Source organism: Ictidomys tridecemlineatus, unplaced genomic scaffold (assembly GCF_052094955.1).
Source record: "Ictidomys tridecemlineatus isolate mIctTri1 unplaced genomic scaffold, mIctTri1.hap1 Scaffold_492, whole genome shotgun sequence".
In the NCBI taxonomy this organism is placed as follows: Eukaryota; Metazoa; Chordata; class Mammalia; order Rodentia; family Sciuridae; genus Ictidomys; species Ictidomys tridecemlineatus.
Window position 1 is genome coordinate 77,618 of NW_027523210.1, and position 7,299 is coordinate 84,916.

Sequence of the window (7,299 nt, forward strand, 5' to 3'; positions counted from 1 at the left end):
TCACAGCCCCAGGCCATAGCTCCACCCTTACGCCTGGAGATGGAGGGACCCCTGCAGAGCTGCAGCAGACCCAAGGCTCCCCTCCCCAAAGGAAACGCGGCTCCTCCTGCAGCCTTCCCCTCTCTGCACCGTCTGAGTTGCGCCAATTTCCTGTGACTCTCAATTTCAGATTCACCCACCGCGGCTGCGTCTACCTCCCCTGTATTCCAAGTCGCAGGCTTTCCTCCTCTCCAGAGCTGCCTCCTCCTCGGGCCACCACTCGACCTCTCAGCTGTGTCTGACCCCAGCAGCTTCCACCTGGGGCCAGGAGACCTGCTGCAGAGCCGCAGGCAGAAGGGTCTCAGCCCCCCAGGGTGTCAGCCCCTCAGGGACCAAGTCCTCTTCCTAGAGCGGGGCTCCTGGAGGTCTCTAGCCCTCCGGGTGTTCCCAGGGACCCTCCCACTGGCCATCCCCTGTGGCCAGGGCCCAGAGGACCCGTTCTCAAATCTTAGCTCGAGAGAGAGCCTTCTCTGCACTCGAGTCTCTGCCTCGTGGTCCTTAATGGACCAGTCGGTGGGGTGACTTGTGGGCTGTCTTCGCCCCTCTCCCACCCCCGTTCCCTGGCCTGTCCTGATGGCAAACCCTGTTGCCCTGTCCACCTCTGCACGCCAGCAGCTGGCGGTGGAGCGTGAGCCACAGGGAGCTCTCGGTGGGCCCTGGCTTCTCCCAGGGCTCTTTTGCTGCCTGTGTGAGGGGGTGGCTGCTGCTCGTCTCCTGCGCTTGCTGCGTCTGCCCGTGTCTTCCCCACGGCTCACCTGCCCGAGGAGCCCATAACAAGTGCACCCAGGGTCTGCAGGCTGGAGTGGCTGGTCTGCCCGCTGCGTGGGAGCCTGGCCTCACGCTTCCTGTCACCTCCTGTTCACCTGAGACGTTTGGCTTGTGACTGGAAAATGTCCCCCAGCTTCCTTTGGGAAGGGCCTTGGTGGGCAGGGATTTGATGTTGTGGTTTCTTGTCTGTACAGGCCAGAATCCTGGGTGGCTGAGTCTGCAAACTCCAAAGTAGCTCTGTGGATTTGAGAAACCCCACAGCCTGGGTTGGCCCAACAGACTCTGGTCATGTGCTGCAGGTTTCTGAGAAATGCTAATGAAATTAAATGAGTTCATCTTGGCTTCCGGGTAACTGGGCCCCCCGGCTGAACACGGTGGTCTGATGAACAGAGCTTTAGGCCTACAGTTACACTGCACCTGAAGCCTCGCGACTGGCCAAGTGTGCAGAGACATTTGCTTGTTTGGGTTTTCTCCTTAGATGCTCAGTAGTGAAGGAGGCACTTCATTAGCACAACCCAATCTTCACTCCCACACAAGGTTCCCACAAACCCACTCTGCCTGGTGCACTGCCCCTTCCTCTCCGTTCCCACCCTGGCAGCGGGTGGCTGGGAGCGTGAAGGCTTCAGAAATCCAGAAAAAGATGAGTAGAGCCATTGTTTTATCCAAATGCAATCTGAGACAGGAGAGGGCCAGACCATGCCAAGCGGTCCTGGGGAGGGTGACTCCAGTCAGGGAGGGTCAGCGCCGTCCTCAGCCTTCCCAGTTTGCTTTCCTGAGGGGAGAGTGACGGGGACCATGACGACGCTAGTGTTCCCTAAGCGTTTGCCCTTCTAAGCCCCTTGGCTGTGCTGACTCATTTCGTGCCTCCTTTACAGGTGAGACAACAGACACAAGGTCACACTGTGAGTGCCCGTCAGAGCCTGGAGCCCGAGTCCTGTCTCTGGGGTGTGCCGCGTCAACCAGGCTTGCTTGCCTCTGCCCACAGGGGTCACTGATGGCTTCTGGAAGGGGGTGCGAGCTGACCCACAGTCCAGCGCTTGCCACCACACACTCGTTCCTCCTCTGGGCCTCCCAAGCGAGGGCAGACTGCTCGCCCTGCACGTGCTGAGCTTGTGCTGAGCTGCCCCTGGGAGATGCAGGTGTCAGGGAGAGTCCTGGGAGGCCTTGCTGGTCCGGGAGAGCCTCTGGCCAGGAGAACAGAGATTACGAGGGGCCAAGGGCCGGGCAGTGTTGGGATGAGTGCAGCTGCAGGCAGAGCAGTCTAGGGAGCCCAGGTGGCGACGGCATTTGTGAGGTGGACATGGGCTGCCTGTCCCACTTGGAGCCCTGTGCCCTCACACCTCCCGATGGCTGGGTCTTGGTGCAGCCCCCCCCCCTTGGTGACCCCCCTCTCCACAGCCAGATCTGGCTCCAGCTGTTTGGGAGCTGCGCTGGGGCCCTGGCACCTGCTGTTCCTGCTCTGGGTAGGCCGAAGTTCTGTGAGGTTTGGTCACTCACTGAGGTAGGAGTGTGGGGCACCACCCCTGGCACCCGGCCTTGGGGGGACCCAGGCAGCCCTCACTCTCCAGAGCCCTGGGCCTGCTCAGCTGAGCCACCCCCGCGGGCGTGCCCTGGGCGTCTCTGTGCCTGGCTTCCTCTGTCCCTGTCTCCAGGCCCCACTCTGCAGGGCTTCCTCTGGAAGGAAGCACGGTCGCAGGGTCACTTGCCCCACGTTTCCCTCAGGAGAAGTCCCCAGCAGGAACACGCAGCTGTGCAGGAACTATGGGGTGGAGGGCGAACGGGAGGCTTCGTGTTGCTGAAGACTCGCGGCTGGGAGGTAAGGGCGTCTGGCCACTTTACGTGGGGCCTCTGAACGTGGCAGCAGAGCCTGGCTGATGCTCCTCGAGCTGCATCCCTCACTCCAGCTGACCCAGGTAAAAGGCAGAGGCAGGACGGCTTAGGCTGCACTCTGAGCTCCCCCCCCAGATGCCCAAACACTGAAACTTTGATACGTATGCATCCTTACTAATTATCTCTATAGAGTGAACATGAAATGAATACTCGTTAGCTCAATGAGTTTGTTGATCGAATCTTTCCAACATGCTTGGCACACAGGGAGTCTTTATTCACACAACCTGTTTAATGCTCACCAGAAGTGAGGTTGTAGATAGCGTTTTCTACAAGAGCTTGTTCAGAGCTGGGCTCTCACGGTGGACAGGGAGACAGGGTGGACAAGAGGACACCTCTACTGTTGGAACCCTGGAAACTTTGACTTCCAAGGGAAGGGCCATGAGGGGACCTGGAGGCAGTCTCTGGAGGTAAAGCCATTTTTAGTAGGAGAAGTATGGCCAAGCTATTTTCCATTAAACCACTGAACTGTGTAATTGTCACAGATCATAATTTTTTTCAACAGAACAGGCTTAGCTGGAAATGGAGCAGACTCTATGAGCAACCAAACCTAAGGAATCCTGCAAACACTGAGCTGTAAGTGGCCAGGTCTTGGATTCCGCGTGTTGCCTGCCAGGGGTGAACTGTGCTCAGGGAGTAATTATGTAATCACGGTGGCACGTGGGGCGGAGGAGCCACCAGGCCTTGTGTCAACACGCTGGTCGCTCTTGGGCTGTGAGCGCGACACCTGCTAGGCTGTGAGAGGGACATGGGGGTGGAAGGTACTGGTGGTCAGAACCCCAAGGCTGAGGCTGGGGAACGCCGGTGCCCAATCCTCGTCACCCGAGAAGGAGGCAGTGTCACCATTAAACCTGCTAATGGACTGAGGGCAGCCTCCAATTCAGGAGCCGCTGGTGATGGAATTGATGCTCCCTCTCGTCTGCACGAAGGTGCAGAGAGGAAGAGCAGCTCTGGAGGGAAGCAGAGACTGTCACTGACGACTAGCACGGGCCACCTGCTCTCTGCCGATGCAGGGTGACTGGGAGCAGGCAGAGGCCCAGAGTGTGCAGGCCCACGGGGGAACTGGCTTGAGTGACAGCCCTGGGTGCCAGGCCTGGCTTTGCAGTGAATTGCAGGCTCTGAATTGTAGGCCCGGCTCCTTGACTTGGCTCTGATTCTTGCTCATGCTTTAGTTCCCCTGCACTCCTGGCTGAGTTCAGCACACCTGAGCTGCATGCTTTCCTCGACTCTCAGGGCTGTGAGGCACTCAAGAGGGAAGATGAACAGGAACTAGGGCAGAACCATCCCAGGAGGTGGGCCCAGGAGGAGAGCCCACATCTCTAAGGCACAGGCCGCTCAGGTGGGCTGGGGGGAGATGGTGGAGCAGTGCTCAGCAGGGATCCTGGTCCACACAGGAGTCTAGAGACATTTCCAAGAGGTGGGGGCCATGCAGGGTGTGAAGTCCAGGAAGAGATGGCCAGTGAGGGAGGAGAGCGCAAGAAGGGGCAACGAGGTCAGTGTCCAGGCACGGATGCTGGTGCTGGTGTGAGTGACTGAGGCCGTACGGGTCCTAGAGTTTGGCTGTCAGGCGGGCGCTGCATGAGATGATGCTCCAGGGAAAAGAGCTGTCTGTTTATGGAGGTTTTGTGGCCACGAGAAAAGTTTGCACCTTGTACTACTGTGCAGGGACAGGTTTTGGGGTTTTGTCAGAAGGATGCGGTCTGCAGAGAGGCAGGTTTTGGAGACAGTGGCTGCTGCGGGGACAGTGGAGCAGGGCAGGCAGGTCCTGGAAGCCAAGGCCCCTGGGGCTCTTGGGCGTTCCCCATGAGAGTCCTGGGCTTGTGAACCAGGCTGTGGTGGTGGGGTCACAGACACAACCTGCCATGGGCTGACCTGAGATTCACTAACGGTGGATGGCGGAGGAGATGAGCAGAGCAGCGGAACCTGAGTTGGCTCCAGGTTCTGGCTTGGTGGAGCTGATTGGGGAGGAGGTGAGTGTGGGTTTGGGACGTGGTTTTAATGTACTGAGGGATACGCTGCGGGACCTGGAGAGCTCCCGGGATCTCTAGATCTGGGAGCCCCCAGCCCGGTGGGGGCCACTAGCAGGTCTATGGCAGGTTGTGCTCAGGGTGAGAAACAGGGTCTGAGCCAGCCTAGGAGGGGAGGGGCGGGTGGGGCTGAGGCCGCTGCAGTTGTGGTTGGGGAGGGAGCTGCACCCCAGGTGGCGGGTGTCCCCATGGCCCTATCAGCCCGCAGCTGGGGGAGGTGGGTCTCTGAGGACCACTTCACCTCTGTTTGTCCTCTCTCTGTGACAACAAATGTGCACTTTTGCGGTTTCTGTAAATTCCTATCATTGGGCCTTATTCTGGGCACAGAGTCACCCTACCTATCCACCCAGGTGGCTCTCCGGATGATCTTTGCTTCCAGGGGCTTTTGGCTGACAAGACCTCGGGAAGAAGGAGAAGGAGGAGCGGCCCAGAGGGTCCTGCGTGCCACTGCCAGACGCTCTGTCAGCATTTTACAGGAGCTCCTCAAGCTGTGATCATCCTGCTTAGGAGTAATTGCTCAGCGGCAGAGAGGGTTCAAGCGGGGTCTGTTCAGCTCCAAAGCCCTTGTTCTCTGCACTGCATCCAACTCCCCCTCCCACATTATAAAACAGCCATAAACTTGGGCCATGCTGCATGGTAAGCACCACAATTAGGACTTCACCACACTCATTAAATACTGGATAACAAAATGCTCCAGTTCACGAACAAATGAGCAAATGGTTTTGGAGCTGGATAGCATGCCTTGTTTCTCAGCAACACTCTGAGTAACTGAGGCGACTCCCTGCGCATAATAGCGGCTGACGTCTGCAGAGCTTCTGCAGTCTGCAAGGGGCTGTCACTTAGGATGCATCAGCCTGCAGTAGCCCTGTGTGGTGGATGGTAAAGAGAGAGGCTGAGATTCAGAGAGGCTGGTGGCTTGCTCAAGGTCACCTTGACAGCAGGATCTCAGCTGGGGCATGAACACAGGTTTCTGACCCCAGCCTGGTGGCCCCTTCCTTGTTTGTTGCATCCCAGTCAAAGGCAAAGGTGGAGACAAGACCATGGGGAGCCACAGACCTGGGCTGCAGTGGCCTGGCCAGTGGTGTGCACAGGCAGATTCCAACTTCCAGGATGTTTCCTTGGGTTCCTCTCTTTACAGCCCTCCTTTGTGAGCATTCAGCCAGATGGCGTCCATGCAAACTCAAGTACTCACAGAAAGCCACGCCTTCAGATTAATTAGCTTCTGTTTACACGCCTCACCTCAAAAAGCGTTCAAGCTATTCTTTGATTTTATAATTCCTGTCTGCAAAGCCTGCCTGTCTCCTGTGTTTCCCGCGTCTTTTTATTTTCCTGGAACAAAACCTGATGCCCCAACAAGGACATGTCTGCTTTCTCAAAGCCCATGACTTCCACGTGCCGTCTCAGGGAGCAGCCACCCAACAGCCACCTTCTTTTCTCCTGGGCATCCTCAGGCCAGAGTGACTCGCACATAGACCTATTTTAAGAAGCACAAAAGGCTTTTGTAGTGTAGAGAACAATGATTATCTAGGTAAAAGAAGAGGGTTTTGAAAACAGTGCAGCATTAGGCACAGTGCCTTGATCTTGTCCCCCAAGTCTAGGAGGTAGGAAGCAGCTTGTTTGATTAGGTGCTTGTTTTATCTGGACGTGTTCGTGGATCTCCTGTTCCATGGCAGATACATGCTTGTGCTTTCCGAAGTACGTCACTAAGCTCATGCCTGGCTGTCCGGCACCTCGTGGCCTGCAGCGGGCAACACACATAGGAGGAGATAGCACTGTCGCTAAGTCCTAGGTACAACAGGGGGAGTAGGATCAAGGTGGTTTTGGAGGACCAAAGAACACATCTGAAGGGATCAGAGAAGGACATTGATGTTCAAGCTTCACCATGAAAGTGATCGAGATCAGAGGAAAAAGCAGGATGTGAGGAAGTTTCTGGCAGATGAAACCGCAAGTGCAAAGGTAGGAAGGCAGGAGGCGTGACGTATCTGAAGGACCCAGGCATTCAGTGTGGTTGAACTCCACAACACTGAGGGTCCTGGGGAAACGAGGCATTGGATACTAGAAGTTAGCTCAGAAAAGACAGGGTGGGGCAGATCCTGAAATCTGCACACCAAGACCTCCACCATGACCTCCGTGCACCATGGCTGCCCTGCACCATGATCTCCACCATGACCTCTGCCCTGCACCATGACCTCCATGCACCCCAACTTCCCAGCACCATGACCTCCACCATGAACTCCATGCACCAAGACCTCCCTGCATCATGACCTCCACCATGACCTCCCTGCACCATGACCTCCACCATGTCCTCCCTGCACCATGACCTCCACCATGACCTCCCTGCACCATGACCTCCACCATGACCTCCCTGCACCATGACCTCCACCATGTCCTCCATGCACCATGACCTCCACCATGACCTCCAGGCACCTCGACTTGCCTGCATCATGACTTCTGTACATAATGACCTCCCTGCATCATGACCTCCACCATGACCTCCCTGCACCATGACCTCCACCATGTCCTCCATGCACCATGACCTTCACCATGACCTCCAGGCACCTCGACTTGCCTGCATCAT